General features: G+C 48.8%; 1 protein-coding gene across 1 annotated transcript in view; it reads left to right on the top strand.

Annotated features, from left to right (window-relative positions):
- The first annotated feature begins 1,108 nt into the window (after positions 1 to 1,108).
- The window catches only part of AKAP17A (A-kinase anchoring protein 17A), a 29,655-nt gene continuing 19,623 nt past the window's right edge, over positions 1,109 to 11,140 (top strand). The window contains exon 1 of the mRNA XM_069761555.1: positions 1,109 to 1,205. The gene's annotated coding sequence lies outside the window, so the exon portion shown is untranslated. The remainder of the gene's footprint in view (positions 1,206 to 11,140) is intronic.

The raw sequence follows: 11,140 nt of genomic DNA, 5'->3' as shown, positions 1-11,140 counted from the left end.
CTCTGGTTGTCACAGTAATGGAGCAGTCTCTGGTTGGCACAGTAATGGGGAGTCTCTGGTTGGCACAGTAATGGGGCAATCTCTGGTTGGCACAGTAACAGTGTAGCCTCTGGTTGGCACAGTAATGGGGCAATCTCTGGTTGGCACAGTTATGTACAGTCTCTGGTTGGCACAGTAACGGTGTAGTCTCTTGTTGGAACAGTAATGGGGCAGTCTCTTGTTGGAACAGTAATGGGGCAGTCTCTGGTTGGCACAGTAATGGGGCAGTCTCTGGTTGGCACAGTAATGGGGCAGTCTCTGGTTGGCACAGTAATGGGGCAGTCTCTGGTTGGCACAGTAATGGGGCAGTCTCTGGTTGGCACAGTAATGGGGCAGTCTCTGGTTGGCACAGTAATGGGGCAGTCTCTGGTTGGCACAGTTATGTACAGTCTCTGGTTGGCACAGTAATGGGGCAGTCTCTGGTTGGCACAGTAATGGGGCAGTCTCTGGTTGGCACAGTTATGTAGTCTCTGGTTGGCACAGTAATGGGGCAGTCTCTGGTTGGCACAGTAATGGGGCAGTCTCTGGTTGGCACAGTAATGGGGCAGTCTCTGGTTGGCACAGCAATGGGGCAGTCTCTGGTTGGCACAGTAATGGGGCAGTCTCTGGTTGGCACAGTAATGGGGCAGTCTCTGGTTGGAAGGTCTATGGGGGGCTGCTCTGCCTCTTTGTACTGGGCTGGTGTGGCTTGGCAGACTATATCGATGCCACATACAGTGAGCTCTCCTATTATGCTCTAACGTTGAGTTGTGCTATTCTAGGAGGCCGCTTTAGGGCAGGTGCATGGCGACACGCCATTGCCTGCAAAAATTATTAAGAAACCCCTCATATTGCACGATGCCCGCCCGTTTTGTCACGTGTCCCCTCATTTCTACCACATTAGTATTAACTGGGACAAAACACATTGCTTTACAAAACGTCCCGCTCAGCCGCTGCGCGCCCTCACCCAATATGGCGGATTATCCGCTTCCGGTAAATAACACCCCTCCTATAGATGACTTCTCCCCGTATCTCCATGGAGACCGCAGTAAAGCTAAGCGGCGGAACCGGAAATTATCTTCTGCGCTCTGACCCCGCCCATATCCCAGGCTCCTCTGCGGTTCCGTGATCTTCCTGCCGATTCGCCAAATGTGCTTATAGCGGCTCAGTTATCGGTGGCCGCACAGGTAGGAGGCTGCGGAGTGCCGCACGTTGGGTAGACCCCGGGGGGCACAGGGAGGGACTCACCCAACTCTCCTGTCCTATCATGGGCTTACGTGTCATCAACAGCACATACTGTCCGCGCCATAACCCGGGCACAGCGTGTACAGTGATGTGGGTGTGTGTGACATGGACACAGGGTGTACATTAACGTGTGTGTGCCCTACTCGGTCACAGGGTGTACAGTGATGTGTGTCCCTGCTCGGGCACAGGGTGTACATTGACGTGTGTGTGCGCCCCTGCCCGGGCACAGCGTGTACAGTGATGTGTGGGGGTGTGTGACATGGACACAGGGTGTACATTAATGTGTATGTGCCCCTACCCGGGTACAGGGTGTACAGTGATATGTGTGTCCCTACCCGGGCACAGGGTGTACATTGACGTGTGTGTCCCTACTCGGGCACAGGGTGTACATTGGCGTGTGTGTGCCCCTGCCCGGGCACGTGTACAGTGATGTGTGGGGGGGGGGTGACATGGACACAGGGTGTACAGTGAGATGTAAGTGCCCCTACCCGGGCACAGTGTGTACAGTGATGTGTGGGGGGTGTGACATGGACACGGTGTACATTTACGTGTGTGTGCCCCTACCCGGGCACAGCGTGTACAGTAATGTGTGGGGGGGTGTGACATGGACACAGGGTGTACATTTACGTGTGTGTGCCCCTACCCGGGCACAGCGTGTACAGTAGTGTGGGGGTGTGTGACATGGACACAGGGTGTACATTGACGTGTGTGTGCCTCTACCCGGGCACAGCGTGTACAGTGATATGTGTGTCCCTACTCGGGCACAGGGTGTACATTGACGTGTGTGTGCCCCTACCCGGGCACAGGGTGTACAGTGATGTGTGGGGGGGTGTGAAATGGACACAGGGTGTACAGTGACGTGTGTGTGCCTCTACTCGGGCACAGGGTGTACAGTGATGTGTGGGGGGTGTGAAATGGACACAGGGTGTACAGTGACGTGTGTGTGCGCGCCTCTACTCGGGCACAGGGTGTACAGGGAGATGTAAGTGCCCTGACCCAGGCACAGGGTGTACGGTGATGTGTGTGCCCCAACCGGGCACAGAATGTACAGTGATGTATGTGTGCCCCTACCCAGGCACAGGGTGTATAGGGAGATGTGTGAGCCCCTACCCGGGCACAAAACTGTACAGTGACGTGTGTGCCCCTACCTGGGCACAGGGTGTACAGTGAGATGTAAGTGCCCTGACCCAGGCACAGGGTGTACAGTGATATGTGAGCACAGGGAGATGTGTGAGCCCCTACCCGGGCACAAGACTGTACAGAGAGATTTGTCTGCCCCCACCCGAGCATAGGGTGTACAGTGACGTGTGTGTCTTGTACTGGGGCAGTGGCCACTTTGGGATGTTATTATAGAGCAGCTACATTCCATACTATTCTACCTACATGCAGGTGGCCGGCCCTTCCGTTGTGTGCAGGTGGCCGGACCCTCCCGTTGTGGGCAGGTGGCCGGACCCTCCCGCTCTGTGCAGGTGCATTATTTATTTGAAAGGCACAATTATTGCAGTAGTCGTGGCAATAGATGACACTATAACATTAGACCACCACTTGCCACCATCGTACATATGTGAAGTGACAGTCTCCATAGTCTGTGCTGGTGTCTTACGTTTGGTTATCATTTTTCTCCCCGTCACAGGTCTGGTTTGGTAATATTCCCCAGTGTATACCTCCGATGTGTTCATATTCCTCATGTGCCTAACATATGCAAAACTAGTTTCCTTTCAGCATACAATGTGCCAGTTTGTGTCAAGCTCTCCTGCATTGTACACTATCAGCCTTTGGTGACCTATGTGTGTACAGTTGGATGTGTGTCTGAAGTGTAAGGGTAGGTTCTCCTGACATATACCTCCAACAGAGGCCCGAAATGCGATGTGATCATATATACACTGCTCAAAAAAATAAAGGGAACACTAAAATCCCACATCCTAGATATCACTGAATGAAGCATCTGCTAACTCCTGTACAGTCTGTTGTGCAACGTGACGCTGGTGGATGGTGCGAGAAATGATGTCCCAGATGTGTTCAATCAGATTCAGGTCTGGGGAACGGGCGGGCCAGTCCATAGCTTCAATGCCTTCATCTTGCAGGAACTGCTGACACACTCCAGCCACATGAGGTCTGGCATTGTCCTGCATTACGAGGAAGCCAGGGCCAACCGCACCAGCACAGGGCTCTGGCAGTGCTCCTCCTGTTCCTCTTTGCACAAAGACTGAGGTAGCGATCCTGCTGCTGGGTTGTTGCCCTACTACGGCCCCCTCCACATCTCCTGCTGTACTGGCCTGTCTCCTGGTAGCGCCTCCAGTCTCTGGACACTATGCTGACAGACACAGCAAACCTTGCCACAGCTCACATTGATGTGCCATCCTGGATGAGCTGCACTACCTGAGCCACTTGTGTGGGTTGTAGAGTCCGTCTCATGCTACTACGAGTGTGAAAGCACAACCAACATTAAAAAGTGACCAATACATCAGCCAGAAAGCATTGGTACTGAGATGTGGTCTATGGTCCCCACTGTCATGATCCCAATGGCAGGGGATCACTAAAGGACAAGCACAGATACAAACAAGCTCTAGGGCGATGGAACCTGAGCTGACCGCGACCCTGAACCTAACACACAAATAAAAGTAGCCGGGGAACGTGCCTACGATGATCCTAGACGTCTCGCTCCAGCCGAAGATCTAACTTCCCCTATTAGAAGAAACACAGACCTCTCTTGCCTCCAGAGAAATACCCCACAGAAATAGCAGCCCCCCACATATAATGACGGTGAAATGAGAGGAAAGCACATACGCAGTATGAAAACAGTTTCAGCAAAATGAGGCCCGCTAAAGCTAGATAGCAGAGGATACAAAAGTGAACTGCGCGGTCAGCGAAAAACCCTTCAAAAAACCATCCTGAAATTACTTGAACTCATGTGCCAACTCATGGTACATGAGGAGCAATTTCAGCCCACTAGAGCAACCAGCAGCAATAATCACATATCTGCAGGCTGGACTAAAAACCAAATAAAGCAAAACACCAAAACAGGAAAATCCAAACTTAGCTTGACCAGAAGATTCTAGGAGCAGGGAGCAGAGGTAACAAGACACACTGGATACATTGATAACTGGCGAGGAAATGCCAGCAAAGCCAGGTTAAATAGGAAACTCCCATATCCTGATGGAACAGGTGGAACCCAGAGACCCAGGAAAGACAAGTCACCCAGTACCATCAGTAACCACCAGAGGGAGCCCAAAAACAGAACTCACATCAGTACCCCCCCCTTGAGGAGGGGTCACCGAACCCTCACGAGAACCACCAGGGCGACCAGGATGAGCCCTATGAAAAGCGCGAACCAAATCATCAGCATGAACATCCAAGGCAACCACCCAAGAATTATCCTCCTGACCATAACCCTTCCACTTGACCAAATACTGGAGTTTCCGTCTGGAAACACGAGAATCCAAGATCTTCTCCACAACATACTCCAATTCTCCCTCCACCAGCACTGGAGCAGGAGGCTCAAGCGAAGGAACAACAGGTACCTCCTACTTCCGCAACAACGACCGATGGAATACATTATGAATAGCAAACGATGCCGGGAGATCCAAACGAAACGACACAGGGTTAAGAATTTCCAAGATCCTATAGGGACCGATGAACCGAGGCTTGAACTTAGGAGAAGAGACCTTCATAGGAACAAAACGAGAAGACAACCACACCAAGTCCCCAACAAGAAGTCGAGGACCCACGCGGCGACGGCGATTAGCAAACTGCTGAGCCTTCTCCTGGGACAACTTCAAATTGTCCACCACATGACTCCAAATCCGATGCAACCTATCCACCACCATGTCCACTCCAGGACAATCAGAAGGTTCCACCTGACCAGAGGAAAAACGAGGATGAAACCCCGAATTACAAAAGAAAGGAGAAACCAAGGTAGCAGAACTAGTCCGATTATTAAGAGCAAACTCGGCCAGCGGCAAAAAGGTAACCCAGTCATCCTGATCAGCAGAAACAAAACACCTTAAATAAGTTTCCAAGGTCTGATTAGTTCGTTCAGTCTGGCCATTCGTCTGAGGATGGAATGCAGACGAAAAGGACAAATCAATGCCCATCTTAGCACAGAACGTCCGCCAAAATCTAGACACAAACTGGGATCCCCTGTCAGAAACGATGTTCTCAGGAATCCCATGCAAACGAACCACATTCTGAAAAAACAGAGGGACCAACTCAGAGGAGGAAGGTAACTTAGGCAAGGGTACCAGATGAACCATTTTAGAAAAGCGATCACACACAACCCAGATGACGGACATTTTTTGAGAGACAGGGAGATCCGAAATAAAGTCCATGGAAATGTGCGTCCAAGGCCTCTTCGGGATAGGCAAAGGTGACAACAATCCACTGGCCCGAGAACAGCAAGGCTTAGCCCGAGCACAAACCTCACAAGACTGCACAAAAGAACGCACATCCCTCGACAAGGAAGGCCACCAAAAAGACCTGGCCACCAAGTCTCTTGTACCAAATATTCCAGGATGACCTGCCAACGCAGAAGAATGGACCTCGGAGATGACTCTACTGGTCCAATTATCCGGAACAAACAGTCTCTCAGGCGGACAACGATCAGGTTTACCCGCCTGAAACTCCTGCAAAGCACGTCGCAAGTCTGGGGAGACAGCAGACAAAATCACCCCATCCCTAAGGATACCAGAGGGCTCAGAATTTCCAAGGGAGTCAGGCACAAAACTCCTAGAAAGAGCATCCGCCTTCACATTCTTTGAACCTGGCAGGTATGAAACCACAAAATTGAAACGAGAGAAAAACAGTGACCAACGAGCCTGTCTAGGATTCAGACGCCTGGCAGACTCAAGGTAAATCAAATTTTTGTGATCAGTCAAGACCACCACACGATGTCTAGCACCCTCTAGCCAATGACGCCACTCCTCAAATGCCCACTTCATGGCCAAAAGTTCCCGATTACCAACATCATAATTCCGCTCAGCCGGCGAAAACTTTCTAGAAAAAAACGCGCATGGCTTCATCACTGAGCCATCGGAGCTTCTCTGTGACAAAACCGCCCCCGCTCCAATCTCGGAAGCATCAACCTCAACCTGAAAAGGGAGCGAAACATCTGGCTGACGCAACACAGGAGCAGAAGAAAACCGGCGCTTAAGTTCCTGAAAGGCCTCCACAGCCGCAGGAGACCAATAAGCAACATCAGCACCCTTCTTAGTCAAATCCGTCAAAGGCTTAACAACACTAGAAAAATTAGTTATAAAACGACGATAGAAATTAGCAAAGCCCAAGAACTTCTGTAGACTCTTAAGAGATGTAGGCTGCGTCCAGTCACAAATAGCCTGAACCTTGACGGGATCCATCTCAATAGTAGAAGGGGAAAAAATATACCCCAAGAAAGAAATCTTCTGGACTCCAAAGAGACACTTTGAGCCTTTTACAAACAAGGAATTGGCCCGCAGGACCTGAAACACCTTCCTGACCTGCTGAACATGAGACTCCCAGTCATCAGAAAAAACCAAAATATCATCCAAATACACAATCATAAATTTATCCAGATATTCACGGAAAATATCATGCATAAAGGACTGGAAGACTGAAGGAGCATTAGAAAGTCCGAAAGGCATTACCAAATACTCAAAATGGCCCTCAGGCGTATTAAATGCGGTTTTCCACTCATCACCTTGCTTTATTCGTATAAGATTATACGCACCCCGAAGATCAATCTTAGTGAACCATTTAGCCCCCTTAATGCGAGCAAACAAATCAGTCAACAATGGCAAAGGATACTGATATTTTACGGTAATCTTATTCAAAAGACGATAATCTATACAAGGCCTCAAGGAACCATCTTTTTTGGCCACGAAAAAAAAACCTGCTCCCAAAGGGGACAAAGATGGACGGATATGTCCCTTTTCCAAGGACTCCTTAACATAATCCCGCATAGCAGTATGCTCTGGCACTGACAGATTGAACAAACGACCTTTAGGAAATTTACTGCCTGGAATTAAATTTATAGCACAATCGCAATCCCTGTGAGGAGGAAGCGAACTGAGCTTAGGCTCCTCAAAAACATCCCGATAGTCAGACAAAAACACAGGAATCTCAGAAGGAGTAGATGAAGCGATAGAAATCGGAGGTGCATCATCATGAACCCCCTGACAACCCCAGCTTAACACAGACATCGATTTCCAGTCAAGGACTGGATTATGAGTTTGTAACCATGGCAGACCAAGCACTAGGACATCATGCAAATTATACAGTACCAGGAAGCGAATCACCTCCTGATGAACGGGAGTCATACGCATGGTCACTTGTGTCCAGTACTGAGGTTTATTCATAGCCAAAGGTGTAGAGTCAATTCCCTTCAAAGGAATAGGGACTTCCAGAGGCTCCAGACTAAACCCACAGCGATTGGCAAATGACCAATCCATAAGACTCAGGGCAGCGCCTGAATCCACATAGGCATCGACGGAAATGGATGATAATGAACAAATCAGAGTCACAGACAGAATGAACTTAGACTGTAAAGTACTAATGGCAACAGACTTATCAACCTTTTTTGTGCGTTTAGAGCATGCTGATATAACATGAGCTGAATCACCACAATAAAAGCACAACCTTTTTTTCCGCCTATAATTTTGCCGTTCACTTCTGGACTGAATTTTATCACATTGCATTATCTCAGGTGACGGTTCAGACGACACCGCCAAATGGTGCACAGGTTTGCGCTCCCGTAAACGCCGATCAATCTGAACAGCCATAGTCATAGACTCATTCAGATCAGTAGGCGCAGGGAACCCAACCATAACATCTTTAATGGCCTCAGAAAGGCCATCTCTGAACCTTGCAGCCAGGGCGCACTCATTCCACTGAGTAAGCACCGACCACTTCCGAAATTTTTGACAATAAATTTCTGCTTCATCTTGCCCCTGAGAGAGGGCCAACAAAGCTTTTTCAGCCTGAATCTCTTGGTTAGGTTCCTCATAGAGCAAACCCAATGCCAGAAAAAACGCATCCGCATTAAGCAACGCAGGGTCCCCTGGTGCCAATGCAAATGCCCAATCCTGAGGGTCACCCCGCAGGAAAGATATAATAATCTTTACTTGCTGAGCAGGGTCTCCAGAGGAGCGAGATTTCAAAGAAAGAAACAACTTGCAATTGTTCCTAAAATTCAGAAAACGAGATCTATCTCCAGAAAAAAACTCTGGGACAGGAATTCTAGGTTCAGACATAGGAGCATGTACAACAAAATCCTGTATATTTTGAACCTTAGCGGCAAGATTATTCAGGCTGGAAGCCAAACTCTGGACGTCCATGATAAACAGCTGGGATCAGAGCCATTCAAAGATTAAGAGGAGGAGGAAGTAGCCAGGCTGCAATAAGGCTAGGCAGCAAACTCTGAGGGAAGAAAAAAAAAAAAAAAACTTCCTCAGACTACTTATCCTCCTACTTCAGCCAATACAATTAACACTTTGTGGGCCGGTTATACTGTCATGATCCCAATGGCAGGGGATCACTAAAGGACAAGCACAGATACAAACAAGCTCTAGGGCGATGGAACCTGAGCTGACCGCGACCCTGAACCTAACACACAAATAAAAGTAGCCGGGGAACGTGCCTACGATGATCCTAGACGTCTCGCTCCAGCCGAAGATCTAACTTCCCCTATTAGAAGAAACACAGACCTCTCTTGCCTCCAGAGAAATACCCCACAGAAATAGCAGCCCCCCACATATAATGACGGTGAAATGAGAGGAAAGCACATACGCAGTATGAAAACAGTTTCAGCAAAATGAGGCCCGCTAAAGCTAGATAGCAGAGGATACAAAAGTGAACTGCGCGGTCAGCGAAAAACCCTTCAAAAAACCATCCTGAAATTACTTGAACTCATGTGCCAACTCATGGTACATGAGGAGCAATTTCAGCCCACTAGAGCAACCAGCAGCAATAATCACATATCTGCAGGCTGGACTAAAAACCAAATAAAGCAAAACACCAAAACAGGAAAATCCAAACTTAGCTTGTCCAGAAGATTCTAGGAGCAGGGAGCAGAGGTAACAAGACACACTGGATACATTGATAACTGGCGAGGAAATGCCAGCAAAGCCAGGTTAAATAGGAAACTCCCATATCCTGATGGAACAGGTGGAACCCAGAGACCCAGGAAAGACAAGTCACCCAGTACCATCAGTAACCACCAGAGGGAGCCCAAAAACAGAACTCACAACACCCCACTTGCAGAACCACTCCTTTATTGAGTGTGTCTTGATAATTGGCAATAATTTTCATCTGTTGTCTATTTCATTTGCACAACAGCATGTGAAATTAATTGTCAAACAGTGTTGCTTCCTAAGTGGACAGTTTGAGTTCACAGAAGTTTGATTTACTTGGAGTTATATTCTGTAATTTAAGTCTTCCCTGTATTTTTTGAGCAGTGTGTGTGTATATATATATATATATATATATATATATATATATATATATATATATATATATATATATATATATATATATATTTCTATAATATAACGCTGGGAGCGTCACTCTGTCCGAAGCCTTTATAGACTGCGCAAGCGCCGGCGCAGTCTGGACCCCACAGAGTGACGCTCCCAGGAGATCGCGGTATGCGTAAACACTGAACGCACACCGCGATCTCCACCGGAGAGGCAGGGACCGTGGACGCGCCAGGAGGGTGAGTATTATATTCACCTGTCCCCCGTTCCAGCGCTGCGTGCGGCTCCGTGTCCCGGTCCTCTGCTGTGACGTTCACAGTTCAGAGAGCGCAATGACGCGCTTAATGTGCACCGGCGCCGCCCTCTGACTGAACAGTCACAGCCAGAGGAGCCGGAACACGGAGCGGAAACGGCGCTGGAACGGGGGACAGGTGAATATAGCAAGTGCGGGGGGGCCTGAGCTAGGGGCGATACCGGCACCTGACCCCCACAGCGCGCCAGTGTCCCCGCCTGCTCAGGCCCCCCAGCACTCGGCGCCCAGCGACGATAGGTGAGTATGGTATTTTTTTTTATATATATATATCGCTGCAGCATACGGGGGCATACACACTGGAGCGTCTTATGGGGCCATCAACCATAATGGAGCAGTGTACGGGGGCATATACTATGGAGCATCTTATGGGGGCCATCAACCATAATGGAGCAGTGTACGGGGGCATACACTATGGAGCATCTTATGGGGGCCATAAACCATAATGGAGCAGTGTACGGGGGCATACACTATGGAGCATCTTATGGGGCCATCAACCATAATGGAGCAGTGTACGGGGGCATACACTATGGAGCATCTTATGGGGGCAAAAGTATCACAGAAAAAATGTCAGTGCCCAAAAAGAAATATAATTCACCGATACCAATACACAATAAAACGTAACATTTACTATTGATAAGGATTTTTTATCCTTATCAATAGTAAATGTTACGTTTTATTGTGTATTGGATTTATTTGGTTATTTAGTGCTGCTTCTCGGTGAAGCATCTTATGGGGGCCATAAACCTTTATGGAGCACTGTACGGCGCATACACTATGGAGCATCTTATGGGGGCCATCAACCATAATGGAGCAGTGTACGGGGGCATATACTATGGAGCATCTTATGGGGGCCATAAACCTTTATGGAGCAGTGTACGGGGGCATATACTATGGAGCATCTTATGGGGGCCATAAACCATAATGGAGCAGTGTACGGGGGCATATACTACGGAGCATCTTATGGGGGCCATAAACCATAATGGAGCAGTGTACGGGGGCATATACTATGGAGCATCTTATGGGGGCCATAAACCTTTATGGAGCAGTGTACGGGGGCATATACTATGGAGCATCTTATGGGGGCCATAAACCTTTATGGAGCAGTGTACGGGGCATA

The sequence above is a fragment of the Ranitomeya imitator genome, chromosome 3 (assembly GCF_032444005.1).
Source record: "Ranitomeya imitator isolate aRanImi1 chromosome 3, aRanImi1.pri, whole genome shotgun sequence".
In the NCBI taxonomy this organism is placed as follows: Eukaryota; Metazoa; Chordata; class Amphibia; order Anura; family Dendrobatidae; genus Ranitomeya; species Ranitomeya imitator.
Note: the sequence above shows the minus strand (reverse complement) of the source record. Positions and strands in the feature narration are given on the sequence as shown.